The following is a 19,087-nucleotide window of genomic DNA, read 5'->3' on the forward strand; positions in this document are numbered from 1 at the left end:
CTAAGGGCAATTTATCACGGCCAGTCCGCCTAACCTGCAAATCTTTGAACTGTGGGAGGAAACCGGAGCACCCGGAGGAAACCCACACAGAAATGAGGCGAACGTGCAAACTCCACAGAGACAGTGACCCGTGGCCGGAATTGAACCCAGGTACCTGGCGTTGTGAGGCAGCAGTGCTAACCAATTACCTAATATTAGCTGGAATAAAATTTGTTTAAAAGGGAGAGGGTGCTCAAAATTCATAAAATGCTTTGCCGAGATATTTTCTTTATTAATAATCTTTATTAGTGTTGGACTATAACCTGGCTTTGTGAGACTCCTTACTGTACTCCCAAGTATTTTAAAAGGGAAAGAGTAACTAAAGTAAACAGTCAACCTTTCGAGAGTAAGACCGGGGAATTCATATTGGGAAACAAAGAAATGGCTGAAGCATTGAACAGGTGTTTTGTATTCGTCTTCACTGCAGCAGACAGAATAAACATGTTTGTTCTGGCCACAGAATCCCCAGCCTCTGCCTTGTTCTTGTACCCACTGTATTTATATGGTGTTTATTTAAAGGGGAATTGAGTGTGACAGTAGAGGAATGTTGCTTCAGCTGTTCAAGGCCTTAGACTGCATCTGGAGTATTGTACAGTTTAGGTCTTAGTTCACAAAATATATAATTGCTTTAGAAGCAGTTCAGAGAAAGTCCACTTGACTGACTCCTCGACTGAAGAGGTTATTTCATGAGGGAAGATTGGACAAGTGAGTCCTATTGTTCAGAAGAATAAGAAGCAAGCTTATTGAAAGTTTAAAATATCTTGAGGGAACTTAACAGGTTGGATGCTGAGGGCATCTCATGGGGGACTCTAGAACCCGGGGCAACATTTTGAATATTAGGGTTCTCCCATTTAGGACTGTTAAAGGAGATGTTTTTACCTCAAGGGGCAGCACGATGGCACAGTGGTTAGCACTGCTGCCTCACAGCACCAGAGACCTGGGTTCAATTCCAGTCTTGGGTGACTGTGTGGAGTTTTTACTTTCTCCCCGTGCCTGTGTGGGTTTTCTCCGGGTGCTCTATTCATCTCACAGTCCAAAGATGTGCAGGTTAGGTGGATTGGCCGTGCTAAATTGCCCCTTCGTGTCCAGGGATGTGTAGATTTGGTAACCCTTAGGTTAAAGGGTTATAGGAATAGGGTGGGGAAGTGGGCTTGGGTGGGTGCTATTTCAGAGGGTTGGTGCAGACTCAATGGGCCGAATGACCCCCTTCTGCACTGTAGGGATTACCCCCTCTTAAACGGCGTACTCAGAAGCCCTGAGTCACCTGGCCCTCCCCCGATGCTCCGCCCCCGATGGGCCGAGTGCCTGACGGCGTTGTTGGGGGGGGGGGGGGTGTGTCCTCTCACCTTTCGTGGTGGCTTCGGACTGTGTGTAGCAGTGCCACAGTTGGGGGGGGGACTCTTCTTCTGGTAGGGGGGTGCTTCGGCGGGGAACTGGTGGGGGGTGGCGAGGCGAGTTAAAGGGGAGCACAATCTGGCAGGTCGGGTCCACCCGCGACAACGCCGCCAGCACCATGTTGTACGGCATGGCCGCTGCAGGCCGCCGTGCACATGTGTGGCCACGGACCCAGCCATTCTGCGTCTGTATCGGCAGGTAAAGCTGGGCTTTAAATGCCACGGCTGCTAGCCCCCACCGGGCAAAGCATCGATGCGGGGTCTGTGCAATGTTTGGTTGTAAGACCAGACGGATCCTGCAGACATAGCCTCAGAATCGGAGAATCCAGCCGAGAGTGTTTAAGCAATAGGGTCACAGTGTGTTTAGTTTCAAGGGAGTAAGGCGAGGCTGGAGGATCTCTAATGCGAGGAGTCTCATAGGTAAGACAGATGAGTTAAGAGTATTGACACGTGGGTTATGATGCTGTTGCCATTACAGAGACATGGTTGAGGGAGGACAGGACCGGCAGCTGAACATTCCAGAGTATAGAAGAGGTTTACCTGGTACAGAGGGCATTAGCTATGAGGTTGGTTTGTTCTCACTGGAAGGACAGAAGTTGAGGGGCAACCTGACAGGTCTACAAAATTATGAGGGGTGTGGACAGAGTGGATAGTCAGAAGCTATTTCCCAGGTGGAAGAGTCAATTACTAGGGGACATATGTTTAAGGTGCGAGGAAAGTTTTCACACACAGGTGGTGGGTGCCTGGAACTCGCTGCCGGAGGAGGTGGTGGAAGCAGGGACGATAGTTTAAGGGGCATCTTGGCAAATATATGAAGAGGGTTGTAATAGAGGGATACGGACCCCAGAAGTGTAGAAGGTTTTAGGTGCAGGCTTGGAGGGCCGAAGGACCTGTTCCTGTGCTATACTTTTCTTTGTTTATAGGATCTTCAGGCAGGACTGGGGAGGGTGTAAAAGAGGAGGTGGTGTTGCATTATTAATTAAGGGATCTGTTACTGCAGTAAGGAGGGAAAGTATCGTGGAAGGGTCTTCTAATTAGATTTTGTGGGTAAAGCTTAAGAATATTAAGGGGACAGTCACACTACTGGGAGTGTATTATAGACCACCCAATAGTCAGGGACAGTAGAGGAGCAGATATGTAGACAAATTACTGTAAAACAATAATAGAGTAACATTAGGGATTTTAACTTTCCCAACATTAATTGGCAATTATAAAAAGGATATTAAGGGATATAACAGCGCCAGATCAACAGAGACACAGACACTGCTTCCACATGGAAAACCCAACCACAATGAGGACACTCAAGAAGCCATCGTATAAGATCACTTGGAGGAGGGCGCCTAACTCACTTAATAAAACTAACCCCACATGAGAGAAGGGCTCCAACAATGTAGAGGCATAGCAAACAGTCTCCCTCTTCAAGAAATCAGTCAAGGATTGACCAAACCCACCTTGGCATGTGCTGCCACTCAATTCCTCTTAATAACTCTAAAGAAAAAGAAACCCCCAAAACAACAACAACCTCAAGGCAAAGTCAGACGAAGCACTATCCTCCCCGGGATACCTAATCTGGCCTGGCCATTGAAGGAGACCTTCCTCATCAAGGAGCTGACTACCATGAAAGAGGCGATCAGGATCAAAATCAAAGTGGCGGTGACAGAGGCGATGGCCACCATACAAAAGACGATCGACGGGTTGGGGAAGAAGGTGGAATCACAAGAAAGGACAATCCACGACCTGGAGAAAGCCTCGATGGACCAGAACAACAGGATCGGCGCCCTGGCAGCAGGATCGGAAGGTGGACCAGAACGACAGGATCGGCGCCCTGGAAGCAGAAGTTAAAAGGTTGGTGGCGGCCCAAAGGAACTGAAAGAGGAAAGTCGAGGACCAAGAAAACAGGTCCTGATGACAGAATATTTGGATTGTGGGCCTGCTAAAGGGTATCGAGGGCAGAGATTCGGCTGATTACGTTGCCCAAATGCTGGACAACCTAGTCGGGAGAGACCGCTTCCCCAAGCCCACAGAGCTCGATAGAGCACACAGGTCGCTCAAACCAAAACCCAAGGCGGGGGAGCAGCCGAGGGCGGTCATCGCGAAGCTGCATCGATACTAAGATCATGAAAGGATCCTGAGGTGGACAAGACAGACTAAAGCGAGTAATTGGGAAGGGCACAAAATCTGAATGTATCAAGACATTGGGGCAGATCTGACAAAACGCAGGTCTGAATTTAATCAGAGTCCCTGCATATTTGATCAAAGTTAAGCCGGCCCGCAAGGTAAGATCTGAACTTTTTACCATGGGAAGTTCATCAACCAAGAGTCCCCCTCCTAAAGGGACTCCTGTTGCATATATGTACCTACATTACGAGGCTGAGATCACTAAAAATGTCCCTCGCTGGGTAAAGTGGACACAGGGTATGGAAAAGACTTTTCCACCTGATGGTACTTTTAAAGCGATTAGATGAGTTACATAAGAAAAGTCTGGAAAATGTGCCAAGGGTGAAGGGAGCAAGCAGTTAAAATCCAGGATCCTTGTTGTGCATACACCAAAAGAGCCAAAACACCACAAGTCAGAACTTCCTGTTGATCAGGATGAACGTGACAGTGATTTGTCCCCCTTGTATCCAACTCTGCCTGACTCCCAAAACTTGCATGGTGGGAATGAGGCACAAGAGGGAGCAGTTGTTCCACCTCCTCCAGTAATTGCCAGGGAAGTGAGTGTGTTGTTACCTCTGCCCGCCTGGCAGTGCGGATAGCACCACCGGTGAGATAGAAGGAGGGCCCTCTCAAAGGTCCCTTGTGAGGTCCCGAGCTAAACAATTGCCTCTCCGTGCTTACCCTGGACCACAAGGCAAACCAGTAAATGTTTATCCCCCCGGACACCTTCAGAAGTAAGTGCTATTGTTGAAACTACACCCGACCCCGAGGACGGTGTTGAAAAATCTATTCAAAAATTTGAAATTCTCCAAAAGTACCATAGCCCTAACAAGGAGGATCTCGAGATTGTTATGGATGCGTGTCCGAACACACAGAGGTGGGAGACCAATCCGTGATCAGGTCCAGTGGCCTGACGGGTATGTCAATGTGGAAGGTTTAAACCAACTCTGGGTGAGTCTTTGTGAGGTTTTACATAAATCCTTTCCTGATGCTGTAGTTTAGCACATAAATCTGGTGAGGAGGTACGTGATTATGTTGAACGCTTCTGTTCTATGTTTACTAAGTGTTCCGGAATTGCTGTAGATGCTGGTGTGCCGCCGCGCGTTAATGCCCTTGTATAGGGGTTGCAGCCTGATATTAAGAAAATGTTTACACTGACTTGTGTTGGTTGGGAGGGTAAGCAAAACTTGCCTGAAATCATTAGTGCACTACGACACTTGTGAGCGGCAGCTCCAATATCAGCAACCCAAATTAAATAAAAGCACTGACAAGATTCTGTATACCTCCCCACCTGGTGGATGTCAGCAACAGTAGACACGGAATGGTAGACATGGGAGAGGTCGGCATTCAGGCCGGGAGGGGAATAATTGTGCCTGAGACGTGTGGTTTCCAGGGGCACTGGTCCCGAAATTGCCCTCAGATACAGCAGCAACCAACCCCGCTGCCATGCCACTCCCGCCTCCACCACCTCCGAACCCTCAGACTGTTCCTTATAAAATGAACAATCCCTTTGGTCCACCAGGACCCTCCCAATAGAGATTTCACACCCGTCAAATGCCTACATTAGTAGTTAATGGACACTTACTGAATTTTCTTGTCGATACTGGTGCCACTTTCTTCACACTTTGATTTTTGCCATTGTCCGCTGCGGTTATACAGGGTCGAGGTGAGGCCGCACCTTGATTATTGTGTACAGTTTGAGGAAGAACATTCTTGCTACTGAGGGTGTCCAGCGAAGATTCACCAGACTAATTCCCAGGGTGGCAGGACTGACCTATGAAGAAAGACTGAAAGAAGAAAGCTTGTACTCACTTGAGTTTAGAAGATTGAGAGGGGATCTCATAGAAACAAAATGGGACTGGACAGGCTAGTTGTGAGAAGAATGTTACCGATGTTGGGGATGTCCAGAACTAGGGGTCACAGCCTAAGAATAAGGGGTCAGCCATGCAGGACTGAGATGAGGAAGAACTTCTCTCAGAGAGTTGAGAACTTGTGGAATTCTCTCCCACAGAAAGCTATTGGGGCCGGTTTGTTGGATATATTCAAGAGGGAGCTGGACATGGCCCTTGCGGCTAAAGGGATCGAGGGGTATGGAGAGAAAGCGGGAGTGGGGATACTGAATCTGCATGATCATATTGAATGGTGGTGTAGGCTCGAAGGGCTGAATGGCCTCCTGCTCCTATTTTTAATGTTTTTATGTTTCTAGAGTCCGCAGCGCTCTGCTTCAGAGAGACAGATGATCGGGAAGCTTAGCCCTCCCTAATCTCCTGTTTTGTTATTGAGCTGCCAATATACAGAAAATTCTACAATGGCTGTCTGACCCGAAATGAAACTGGAGTAGATTAGAGACACGGTCTTGTGCCGCAGCCTCCTCCCTGCACACCAGAATTACCACCCCACTGCCCTTCTCCCCTGTGGGTCTTTCCTCGAGCCCTGTGGTGTTTTCCTCCCTCGGGATTTGGAAGAGGTTTCGGCAGCGCTTAGTCTTCTTTCACTGTCCACACTTGTCCCGATATGTGATACCCACCTCTGGACCCACCATTCAGGTCCTGGAGAATGGGAGGTCTGGGGCACTTTGGGGATTTATTTCTAGATGGAGGCTTTGCCAGCCTTGAAAAACTCACAGATAGACAAAATCTGAATGGTCCCAACCTTTTTTTTCCGAATTTGGGATTTCTCATGTAAGTCACTCTCTCTTCTCTCTCTCTCTCTCTCTCTCTCTCTCTCTCTCTCTCTCTCTCTCTCTCTCTCCCCCCCCCCCCCCCCCCCCCCCCACCCCGGCTGGAAAAGGTACTGGCCTTGAAACAGCAGGGGAGAGGGTCAGTTTCAAAACTGTACAGCCTTATTCTATCTTCAGATCCTGTATGAGAAATGGGTGGGGGAGCTAGTCTCTGTGCTTACTGAGGAAGTTTGGACAGAAGACCTCTACAGGCTGAACTCCACTTCATCCTGTGCCAGACTGAGTTTGGTTCATTTCAAACTGGTACATAGACACATTGGACAAAGGCAAGGATGAGTGGATTATTTTGAGACGTGGAGAACAAGTGTGACTGCTATTCACTTACACCAGCTAACCACGCGCATGCGCTTTGATCTTATCCTAAACTTGATGGGTTAGGGGTTAGGGGCTTCCTTTTTCGACACAATATCCAAGATTTTGCAGTTAACCTTAGAACCGCCCTCTGGCTGCAAAATCTGGGGTTTCGGACTCCCTGGGCTGGATTCTCCCAAAAATGGGACTCTGTCGGCACGCGCTGTAAAAACGGTGGTGAGAAACCAGTTGAGCTAATTCAATGCCGAGCAGGGGCCCGGAGTAAATCTCACAGCTTTAGCTGCATATACAGGCCGCTGCACGTCCGGCTCGGAGTCCGAGTATGCGCAAGGCGGCGACCTCCAGCGGCCGTGCCGAGCTCCATGGTGGACTCGGACCGTGGAGCCAGACAGAGAAAGGAGACCCGCCCGATCGGCCGAGCGCCCGAGCATCAAACTGCGCAGATTGTAGCCATCTAAAATGGCCACCTGCAAAGGACCATGGAAATTGTGATCAACTTGGACACCGGCAAGTGCACCGCCTCTGTGTTTTGTGCAAAGAAGCCAGACCTGACCGAAACCTGCACCCATTAAAAGTCAATCACCATTTCGCCCAGGACAATAGAACTCAAATCAAGGAACGGCAACAATACCAGACTAACCGGTGCCACTTCCTCTTATTTGGAAAGGCCTACGTGCCTGGGACAATGACACCTGGTATCCGCCCCCTAATTGAACTAATGTACTGGTTGTGTGGTCATTCGGTCGATATAAGAAACAGCTTGTGGCTCACATAGTAATAAAGAAGTAAACAGTACCTAACCCCCGGCCGCCTATAAGGACCGCCTGGCCTTTGCAGCCTCCACGCCAGCATCCCGACCGGCAATAGGTGGTTAGTTCCACGCTGTCAGGAACTCGGCTGGTCAGGAGTGGAGGTTTACTGGGCGGGCCTCTATCAATGGGCCCCCAGCCGCACGGCGTACTCCGCGGTCACGCCGATTTCCAGGGCCCCGAGAATCGCCGGACTGGCGCCCGTCCCGATTACGGCGTGAAAGTAGATTCACCGCCGTCACGCCGGCCGCGATTTTGGCACGGGGCTGCAGAGAATCCAACCCCCTGTCTTTCTACTCGGGGGTGAAGGTGGATGTTCTTGCCTATGTTTCCTCAGTAACCAGGAGGCGAATGTTACCCAACTGTACCCAAGGCCTCGGCTTGGGTGGAAGATATGGGGCAGGATTCTCCGCACTGTGACACCGAAAACGCGGCTGGCGCCGGGGTGGAGAATCCAGTTTGACGAAGAAATCAAGACCAGCACTGGTTCGCCGATTCTCTGGGCACCGAAATCCGGGCGCCACCAGGTAGTGCGCCACGCCTCCGGGGGGCCATTGCCAGAGGCTCACTCCGACATCATCCGCCCCCGACAGACCGAAGTCCTGACGGCGTGGATTTAACCTGGTCCAACCGGTCGGGATACAGTCGGGACTCGGTCCGCGGTCGACCTGGTCGGGGGCGGGCAGATTGGAGACCGGGGGGCCTTGTAGGCGGCCGGGGAATGTTCGTGTCGGGGTTGAGGGTTGGGCGTGTGGCAGATCGGGGTGTCTCCTTTGTGGGTCTACCTCCACGGTCCAAGCTCGCCATGAAGCACGGTGCGGCCTCTGGAGGTCACCGCCGTGCGCATGCGTGGCCTCTGACCCGGAAGTGCGGGAGCCCGTATCTGCAGCAAAAGCTGCGAGATTCACTCTGGGTCCCTGCTGGCCCCCTGCAGGGCTGGGAATTCGTGTCCCTTTAATCCAGGATTTTTAGGAGCAAAACTGTACCGTTTTGACACCAGCGTGGGGACATGTCCCAATAATGGAGAATCCAGCCCATGATATTGGTCTTGCATCTGGAAAAAGTCAAGTATATTATCAGAGACTCGGTGGGGGGATTCTACCAGAGATGGGACCATTCATTTCTTTCTTTCAGGATCTGGACACGTTAAAGGGTTATGAGGGTTGAGTTAGTCAGTAGTTTAGCAATAGGGGTTCCTTGTTCCATTACACTCGTTAACTGCTTTCATACTTCTGATTTGGTTGTTTATTAAAATTTTACTTTGGGAACAGAGAATCCCAATGCCGGCGAGGACTCAAGAAAACGCTGCTCGTGGCCTGGAAAATCCAACCCCTGATCTCCACCTCAGTAATGCTGAGCATTGATGCCTTCAGTCTCAGCTATCGCAAAACATGGCCATTGACTTGGAAAAATGTAAAGAATACACTATAAATGTAAATTGTACAAAGGGAACGCTGGCGTATCATTCTGGACTTTCCTAAAGAAAGTCCCGAGTGATTCTCCTACCTGCAGGGGGCTGGCAGGGCCCGGGAGTGCTCCTCGCAGCTCTGGCTGCGGTACGGGGCCCCGCACCTCCGGTCAGGAGTCCGCGCATGCGGGCGGTCTGCAGCGGCTGCCCCATGGCACATGGCGGACTCGGTCTGTGGAGCGACGCCAGAAATGTAGGCCCCCCCCCCCCGCCTAAGATCACGCGCGACTGTGACGCCCGATCTCCCCCTGGCCGTCCATGAGGCCCCCACCCCACCCCCGGTGATCGATCCCCCGCACCCCCCCCCCCCCCCAAACCACCACCACCAGGGCGGCCGCGTCGGACTGAGTCCTCCGTTCCCGACGGCCGACAGGTGGTTAGAACCACAGCGTTGGGAACTCGGCCAGTTTTCCTCAGAGAATTGCAGGGGGGAGGGGCCCTCTGTCAATGGCCCCTTACCCCCGCCGCAAAGTTCGCGTGCGCTTCTTCGGGGACCAGAGAATCGCGGGAGCGGCGTTGGACCTGATTTTGCCGTAAGCACCCATTCTCCGCCCCGCGCCGATTGCAATTTCGGAGAATCCAGCCCCCTGTCTCTTTCATTTCTCCCAGGGATTTTGTGCCATTTTTGAGTTTCTCTCCCCATCAGTCTTAGTCCCTGTCCTCGCACAACGGTGAGTGGAAGCCAGGTAGATTACTGCATGTGGATCACCGGGGTCATTGTATCAGCCTTAATCTGCAACAGTTCACCTGTGTAGTGGCTAATCTGGTTGTCGAGTCTTCCAAACTCATGGGGGCGGAATTCTCCACTCCTGCCCCGAAGTGCCCACGCCGTCGTGAACGCCGTCGAGGTTCGCGACGGCGTGGAACGGCCCCTATCCCGACCGATTCAGGGCTCGATAATGGGCTAGGAGCGGGGCCGCGCCATCTACACGCGCCAGGCCTTGTCGCCGCCTAAAGGCGGCACCGTATACATGACGCGGCTGGCGCCGCATAACTGGTTTCACCCGCGCATGCGTCGTTGCCGTCATCTCCGAGTCCGCCCCGCAAGAAGATGGCGGACTGATCTTGCGGGGCCGCGGAAGGAAGGAGGTCCTCCTTCAGAGAGGACGGCCCGGCGATCGGTGGGCACCGATCACGGGCCACCCCACATTTGAGGTACCTCCCGGTGCAGGATCCCCCCTCCCCCCGCCCCCCCCCCCCCCCCGCCCAGCGTTCCCGTGCTGTTCCCGACGGCAGAGACCAGGTGTGGACGGCGCCGGGGGAACCCGCCGTTTTGGGCTGGCCGCTCGGCCCATCCGGGCCTGAGAATAGCAGGGGTGCCGGAGAATCGCCATTTTGGGTTTCTCGGGCGATTCTCCGGCCTGTGGCCCGCGGAACTCGACAGGGCCCTTCCCGCCGCGGGCGACGGACCGGTGTCGCGGGACATTTTGGCTGCCCAGGCGATTCTCCCAACCGGCACGGGAGTGGAGAATCTCGCCCCAGGTTTGGATACCAGTTTGGAAGCGATGAAATGTCTGCTCTCCAATAACGGAGACAGTGCCCACCTCCATCTCCAGTGGATGACAATTTACCAGCAACTTTATTAATATTGGCGTGACCTTGGTCATGATAACGCAATTTAATTGCATTATCTCTTCATCTGAGAGTGGGCATACCTACATGGTCCAAGCCTATGCTGGCCTTTGCTTATTCTGAGTAGCACGCAAATTGCTGATTCCTATAACCTTGCCTTGGTTGTGCCCTTTTACAGTGCTTACAATAGAACCTCATGTATCATCTGCACTTTTCTGGAGCGGGTTCCTTAGCATCTTCACGATTGTCATAACATTTTCTTGACTGTTGGTGGCTACCAGCTGAGCTCTGATTTGCTCATGGATGATCCACACAGATGCCTTCAACTGGAGAATGGAAGCTTTTATGTGAGGTCCCTCCTCCTACATGGAGGACATTATTATCAGGTGCCCCTTGTAACACCTGAGCCCCTTTTTCGGCATTCTCCAGGTAAAGGACTATCTCAATGGTTATTTTGAGATCCAGATTGGGCTCTTCCAGTAACTTCTTTTGAGTTGTAACATTGTTTATTCCGCACACCAATCTGTTTCGGTCATAGATGGGCCAAATTCACAATGTTCTGGAAACTTCTGGAACCTGGTTAAAAGTCCAGTGATGGGCTTTCCTGGGGTCCTCTCCGCCATATTAAAGCGCCGTCTCTGAAGGATTATAGAGGGCTTTGAGTCAGGTGAATTTGGGTAGGTGAGACTTTATTACGCTGAGTGTCAGGGCCCCGCATGGTGTCAGCAGAATCATTTTCTGCTTCTCATCTGCCACAATGTTATTAGCGTGGAAGAAGTAAGGCAAGCGCTCTGCGTACTGGGCCCAGCGACTGGGGGCTTTTCACAGTAACTTCATACTTGTGATAATAAAAGATTATTATTATCATTATTATTAATGTCATAAGGCTCGAATTTACCGAAGAGAGGGATTTTGTTTCGTACCGGTGAGGCTGCTCATATTAAACTTGTTTATTCCTCGTCGCCACTGTAATGACTTTGCCCAGCCAGTCTACTAACAATGATATCCTTTATTGTAGCAACAAAAAAAAGGACTGCTCCCATGGCATACAACCAAGGCTTATGAAGATGCTGGTTCGAATCAGAACTGTGGGTTTTAAACTTCCGCCACGCATCTCCTATTGGGCAAACCTCCAACTGCTCAATAGGGGAATTCATATTCCACAAGCCCATTGGGTATCTATTGATGATCCCCCGTGTCCTTCATGGTCATCATAACACTAATGAGAGGGGTAGAGAAAATAAATGTTTACAGTACAGAGACCACAGAAAAATAATTGTTTCACTTGGATTCCATGGTCGAGAATCAAAGTTCAATGGGGCCTTGCTTCACGGACGTCAGTAGACTGAAAACTGTTGACTGTGGAGTGTTGAATTCACACAATAGGATAGACGTTTAGCGATGAATCAGTCTTGTAGGAAATGGTACAGAATTCCAGCAGAAGAAGCACAGATGGGACAATGTGGCCAGCCTCAGCCAGAGAGCTCCTTCGCTGTAGATGTTAAACAGCAAAGTTCAGCAAGGCAATATTTGTTGTTCCTGTACCCATCTGGGATGGCCACTTCCAGCATATAAAATGGACACTCGCAGAGCATACAGGGAAAAATGGACAATGCAAAGCAACAAGCAGGCACAGAGCCTGAATGTATATTTGGAAGACAGACTGTAGACGGAACCGAAACCCTGGGCCGATTTACATATTGATGGCCCATCTCCGAGGAGCAAAGAACTAGTGCTCATGTAGCCGATACTGTCTCGGACATTCCGGCGCCACCACCCCAGCAAGAAGACACAAACAAAGCAAGGCCAACGGCCACTTGGGACACGCCCAGCCATCAAGGCATCCGCCCCTTTATTGGCTTCGATCAATGGCAATGATCAAGAAGCTGCCCAATTAATTGGGACCAAGTTTAAGGCCTGCCTAAAAGCGCACGAAGCCCCTCCGAGTATAAGAAGGAACCCCCGCCAAAGGTTCAGTCTCTTGGATTTGGCTCTCAAGCGGAGAGACCCTTCCACCAGAAGCAAGTAAGTTCAAGTTCAACGCTCGCTACCAGATGGATGACCTTAGCTGTACTCGTGTTACCTATTCGAACTCAACAGCCTCGGATCCGAACAACGGCCATTGTTCCTCTGACCTAAGTGGGCACCCAAAGTTAAGTATAGGTGTTAATGATAGATATAGTTTAGTCTGTAGTGTTATTGTGCAGAAAGTAAATCCTACTGTGTGTAAATAAAGTAGTGCTGACTTTGAACTAACTAACTGGTGTATTGGCTCTTTGATCGGTAATCGGTTAAACCTTGTGGCGGTATCGAGAGATACCTGGCGACTCTGAAAGCATACTCCTAATTAGGATTAAGAAAGACGACCTTATTAACTGCCATATTTATAGCAAGTAAATATAGCAACATTACTGGCGACATCTGACGGGACTCGACCTAGGAGTGGCTTTGTCACTCCGAGAGAACCCAAATTTGAATTAGAAACCCAATTGGGAAAAGTAAAACCCACAAGCGTAAGACGAATATCGATCAACCCTCCAAAATTCTGAAGTGTGTTATTTGCATGCGTATTAACAAGGGATATAAGGTAACTTTGATAGATTTTGTTGCGTAAAAATGTCGGGAGTTTTGTAGACGGAAAATAACTTAAGCCGTACCCGTGTTTGCATCACCACTTTATTCCCCCCTGTTCCAAATTTATGGTAGAAACCCAGAGATTACAGTAGGGATGGCAATGGAACGCCTTATGAATCCCCAGGAATTTGAGGTCGCAGCAACCAATAGAGCAGAGCAGTGTCCCATATGGGAAGAGGAAATTCGGAATTATCTAAAAGGGAAATGATGGCCCCTTTGGAGCGAATTTTGTGCAAACGACGAAACAGGTCCCGGAAGTATAGGCTATACTTGGTGGGAGAACCTGACCGAGATTCATAAGAAAAGCTTAGGAAAAGCTCGTAAGCCGATGGCAATCGTGTCCTGCTTGGCACAATTGCGAGGCACAGAGGAGGTCGTGAAGACGCTCCACATAGAGATTCAGGACAGAGAGAAGAATAGTGAGGGAGACGCTAGCGAGTGCAAGAAAGTTAACAGGCAATTTAGAGAGCAGTTAGCGGCGAAGGACAAGGAGATGGCTGATGTCAAATGGGCACACCAATCTTGTCTCACTCACCTAAGCAGTTTTCAGTCACAGTATGATAAGGCCTACCAGGACACGCAACGCGCGGTGTTGGTACGAGAAGAGACAGAACTTCAAGTTGAGCAATTAAAGAAACAATGTCACGATTTAAAAGCGGCCCTACAAGCACTCCACAGTGCCACGACAGAACAAAGGCAGAGTTCGGTGGACCACGCCAAATGCTGAAAGCAAATTGCAGACCTGCAATCCCTGCTCTCAGTACAAAATGGTTTCCAAGATCCATTCGGACCTCAGTTAGATCAGGAAAATGGCCCCGATTGGCAGGAGTTAAATGAAACTGGCCATCGCTATGTACATGGAACATGTACTCAGGATAAAACCCAGAAAAGAAAAGCACCCCCACCCCCGACTGCATAGCAGAGCACAATCCCATTAACCCTGTCGCCGCACAGCGCAGGGCCACAACAAACGGAGACCCCGATTTTCTGTACACCACCCCATTAACCATCACCCGATTAAGGGACGCGTGCGACAAAATAACACCGTTCCAACCCACATCGGACTGGCACCATTATTTTGCAACGGTTAAACATAGGCGATCATGTACGACCTGGACGAAGGAGAGCAAGTTATCCTCACAGTTTTGAGCCTCGACCCCTCAGTCATGGCAGCCCTTCCCGACCCACAAAATGTAGGAGGAGGCACCCTCCAAGAAATGTATGCAGCGATCCTAGATGCGATAGGCTACAGTAAGGAAGATCCCGTAGAAGGACCCAATAAATGCAGGCAGAAAAAGACCGAGCACCCAACAGCCTTTGCTAGATGCCTGTGGACCCAATTCACAGCAGTATTTGGAGAGTTAGCCCGCGCCCATTTGACACCAGAAAATATGGCCAAATGTACTCGAATCCTAGTCTCCCACACGACCGAAGCAGGACAGAAAGCTTGCGCCAATTATGACCCCTCCGATGACACACACAATGAGAAATGGGTTTTAAAAAGATTATCCCGAGCTTGGGAACAGTCCCTTCAGGAAAAGTCAGAATACGGAAAAGCAGATGAAGAGCAGGCATATGCTAACATGCATCCAGTCAGGACACATCAGAACCCACAAGGGTAAACGAGGAAAGAAATAGCCCACAGCAGCCTAAATCCCAAGAGTGGTACAATTGCAGACAGTTAGGACATTACGCCCGAGAGTGCAATGCCCCCCAGAAACAGCAACAAAACCAGCAGGCAAATACCCTAAATAAGAACAGAGCCAAGCCCATTCATAGTGTTAGCACCCATTCCGTGAACGCAGACATGAATGCCACCGATTGACGGTGTTCTGACTCCCCAACTTAGGTCTGCAACACCCTTTGGGACAAGTCCAGAAGACCGGTAGTAGCAGGCACAGTCCGGGGACACCCCGTAGAATTTCTTTGGGACACAGGAGGGTCCCGCACCACGCTAAATTCCTCCGCAATATTCCAACGGGATACATGGCCCACCACAGACACCATTACCCTTAGCGGCTTTACAGGAAACCTGCAGCAGGGACACATTACGGCCCCTGTGGCGATTCAGATCGGCAACATTAAAATCAAACACCCCGTTGTTCTAGTAGATCGACCCCAGACAGCCAAACACATTTTGGGGATAGACTTTGAGCTCCCACAATCTTTCGTTCGACCCCGTCAATAGATGTGTGTGGGGAATGGCAAAGACAGCACAAGCCCCCGCCACGCTCACAGTTGGAGACTATGCTCACAGGATTAGCACAGTAGGAGACTTCTGGTTTGATCCACGAACCATTAGTCAGGACAAAGACGTTAGAGACGTTTTGCAGAGACACAAAGCTTCTTTTGCCCAGCACAAGCACGACTGTGGCAAGATAGCAGGTTTAGTCAACATTACAGGACCCGACTCCAAACCCCCAAAACAGTACGGTTTCCCCCAACAAGCAGAGGGAGAAATTGCAAAGGTCGTCCAAAGTTTACTTGCCAAGACGTACTTCGTTCAGTAGCCTCACTGGAGTTTAATCCGTACAGATGTGAGGTAATGCATTTTGAAAGGTAGGGAATATACAGTGAATGGTAGAACCCTCAAGACTATTGAAAGTCAGAGAGATCTAGGTGTACAGGTCCACAGGTCACTGAAAGGGGCAACACGGGTGGAGAAGGTAGTCAAGAAGGCATACGGCATGCTTGCCTTCATTGGCCGGGGCATTGAGTATAAGAATTGGCAAGTCATGTTGCAGCCGTATGGAACCTTAGTTAGGCCACACTTGGAGTATAGTGTTCAATTCTGGTCGCCACACTACCAGAAGGATGTGGAGGCTTTATAGAGGGTGCAGAAGAGATTTACCAGGATGTTGCCTGGTATGGAGGGCATTAGCTATGAGGAGCGGTTGAATAAACTCGGTTTGTTCTCACTGGAAAGACTTAGGTTGAGGGGCGACCTGATAGAGGTCTACAAAATTATGAGGGACATAGACAGAGTGGATAGTCAGAGGCTTTTCCCCAGCGTAGAGGGGTCAATTACTTGGGGGCATACGTTTAAGGTGCGAGAGGCAAGGTTTAGAGGAGATGCACGAGGCAAGTTTTTTTACGCAGAGGGTAGTGGGTGTCTGGAACTCGCTGCCGGAGGAGGTGTTGGAAGCAGGGACGATAGTGACATTTAAGGGGCATCTTGACAAATACATGAATAGGATGGGAATAGAGGGATACGGACCCAGGAAGTGTAGAAGATTGTTGTTTAGTCGGACAGCATGGTCGGCACGGGCTTGGAGGGCAGAAGGGCCTGTTCCTGTTCTGTACTTTTCTTTGTTCTTTGTTCAACCAACAATGCCCTAATTTGGCGTGTAAGGAAACCCGATGGCTCATAGCGACTGACCATCGATTATAGGGAACTAAACAAAGTGACCCAATTAACAGCCCCCACCATAGCCACGAGTCCCGGGACAATGTTAAAACAGGGACCCCAGTCAAAATATTTCTCGGTTTTGGACATCAGCAATGGCTTTTGGTCCATTCCATTGGATAAAGCGTGCAAATACAAATTTGCTTTCACCTTCCAGGGAGAGCAATACACGTGGACGTGCCTACCACAAGGCTTCCACAACTCCCCCTCCATTTTCCACCGACAATTGGCGAATTGATGAGCTAGATTTTCCCGACCCGATTGCCTTGTCCAGTATGTAGACGACTTGCTTCTACAGACAGACACTAAGGGAGAGCACATTTCGCTTCTCAACGAATTATTAGGACTCCTTCATGAAATCAGATGTAGGGTTAACCCCAAAAAGGCCCAGATTCTCCAAGAAAAGGTCATTTATTTAGGCACAGTGATCACCCATGGCAAACGCGAGATCGAGCAGAAACGCATTGTCTCCATTGTTAAATTACCCTTGCCCCATAATGTTCTGGTTGGCTACTGCAGGAACCACATAGACGGTTTTGCCACAAAGGCAGCCCCTCTTTCCGATTTACTAAAAATGAAAGCCCCATGGGAATGGCTTCCACAGCACACGGATGCCGTGGATGCATTAAAACAATCCCTCAGCACAGCTCCCGCATTACAGATCCCAGATCCACTCTCTTTTTAAAAAAAAAATGTTATTCAAATTTTCACAATATATCAGCAACAAAATACAGAAAGAAAAGAACAACCCCCCCTCCCCCCCATATACATAAATAATTAAATTACCAGCCTTCCTCAACACAAAGGCAAAAATACTCACCCACTCAAGAAAAAACGATAGAAACCAAATTATCTGCCAATTCCATGACAACCATGGACACTAAGGGATAGATTCCACCCTTGCCCACCTCAGACCTCTCTGCTGGTAGCCCGATTTAAAATCCAATGTGACGCATTACAGGGAAAATTGTTTGATTTGCGCCCAGAACAATCAGACAGATATGCGAGGAAAGATCAGCTCAGGCACACCCGCCCTGTTAATGGCCCCTGGACGAATTTACAGATTGATTACATAGGTCCCCTACCCCCTTGCAAGAATGGTTTTAAGTATGTGTTGATAGTAATCAACACCTTCACAAAATGGGTGGCAGCTTTTCCATCCAGAACTAACACGGCTAAAACGCCAAGATTCTAACGCAGCGCATCTTCATGAGATGGGGCCTTCCCCATAGTATAGAATCAGACCAAGGCTCACATTTCACAGGACGCGTCATGAAAAATGTCCTCACAATTTCCGGCATCCAACAAAAATTCCATATCGCCTATCACCCCAATCAAGCGGAATCATAGAATGAATCAATAGAACCCTCAAGGCAACCCTCAGGAAAATGGTGGAAGGCCTCCTGTCTCCAACATATTAGAAACGGTCAGAAATCGACTTCCGGTTGCGGCTATGCGGAGCTAAGTCGCACGTTCGGCAGCTCCCGCTAAAAACGGACTTTTGGGCTCTTTTTAGGGTCCGTAGCGGCGCTTGTTCGACGTTTCCCGGTGTGGGAAGGGGACAGCAACATTCCCCCGATAGTGTATGGATTGGACCAGGAGTGGGGCGATTTAAAAAAAGTGGCATTGAAGCAAAGAAAGGTGCGAGGGAGGAGGACCAAGATGGCGGCGGGCGGAGACCAGGCAGCGTGGAGGCAGTGGGCGCAAGAGCAGCAGGAGCTTTTCCAGCGCTGTTTTAAGGAACTGAAAGCAGAGCTGCTGGAGCCGATAAAGGCTTCAATCGATAAGCTGCTGGAGACCCAGACGGCCCAAGGGGTGGCGATCCGGGAGGTCCGGCAGAAGGTCTCTGAGAACGAGGATGAGATCCTGGGCCTGGTGGTGAAGGTGGAGGCGCACAACGCGCTCCACAAGAAATGGCAGGCGAGGTTCGAGGAGATGGAGAACCGGTCGATGCGGAAGAACCTGCGGATCCTGGGTCTCCCGGAGGGGCTGGAGGGATCGGACGTGGGGGCCTACGTGGTCACCATACTGAATTCGCTGATGGGAGCGGGAGCCTTTCAGGGGCCCTTGGAGCTGGAGGGGGCCCACCGAGTGCTGGCGAGGAGGTCCAAGCCCAGCGAGCCGCCGCGGGCGGTGCTGATGCGGTTCCACCGGTTGGCTGATCGAGAGTGTGTGTTAAGGTGGGCCAAGGAGGAGCGGAGCAGCAGGTGGGAGAACGCGGAGGTCCGGATCTACCAGGACTGGAGCGCGGAGGTGGCGAAGAAGAGGGCCGGTTACAACCGGGCGAAGGCAGTGCTGCACAGGAAGGGGGTGAAGTTCCGTATGCTGCAGCCGGCGCAACTGTGGGTCACCTATAAGGACCGACACCATTATTTCGAGTGCCCGGAGAAGGCGTGGGCCTTAGTTCAGGCCGAAAAACTGGACTCAGACTAAGGGTCGGGGACGAGGGGTCGGGGTGGAGGGATGGTTGGGGATTGTTCAGTTGTGTTTCGAGGGGGGGTTCTTTGTTTTTCGGGGGTTGATTGTGCATTGTTTTGATTAGGTCCGCCGGGTAGG

At 50.4% G+C, this 19,087-nt stretch overlaps 1 protein-coding gene across 3 annotated transcripts in view; it reads left to right on the top strand.

The window, feature by feature from the left end:
- Positions 1–19,087, top strand: part of ubxn10 (UBX domain protein 10) — a 42,085-nt gene continuing 22,998 nt past the window's right edge. For 2 of the 3 annotated variants that reach the window (XR_011935380.1, XM_072477738.1), the window contains exon 1: positions 7–150. The gene's annotated coding sequence lies outside the window, so the exon portion shown is untranslated. Of the gene's footprint in view, positions 151–11,509; positions 18,960–19,087 lie in introns of those variants that run through there. The other variant, XR_011935381.1, reaches the window with a different exon arrangement.

Source organism: Scyliorhinus torazame, chromosome 16 (assembly GCF_047496885.1).
Source record: "Scyliorhinus torazame isolate Kashiwa2021f chromosome 16, sScyTor2.1, whole genome shotgun sequence".
In the NCBI taxonomy this organism is placed as follows: domain Eukaryota; kingdom Metazoa; phylum Chordata; class Chondrichthyes; order Carcharhiniformes; family Scyliorhinidae; genus Scyliorhinus; species Scyliorhinus torazame.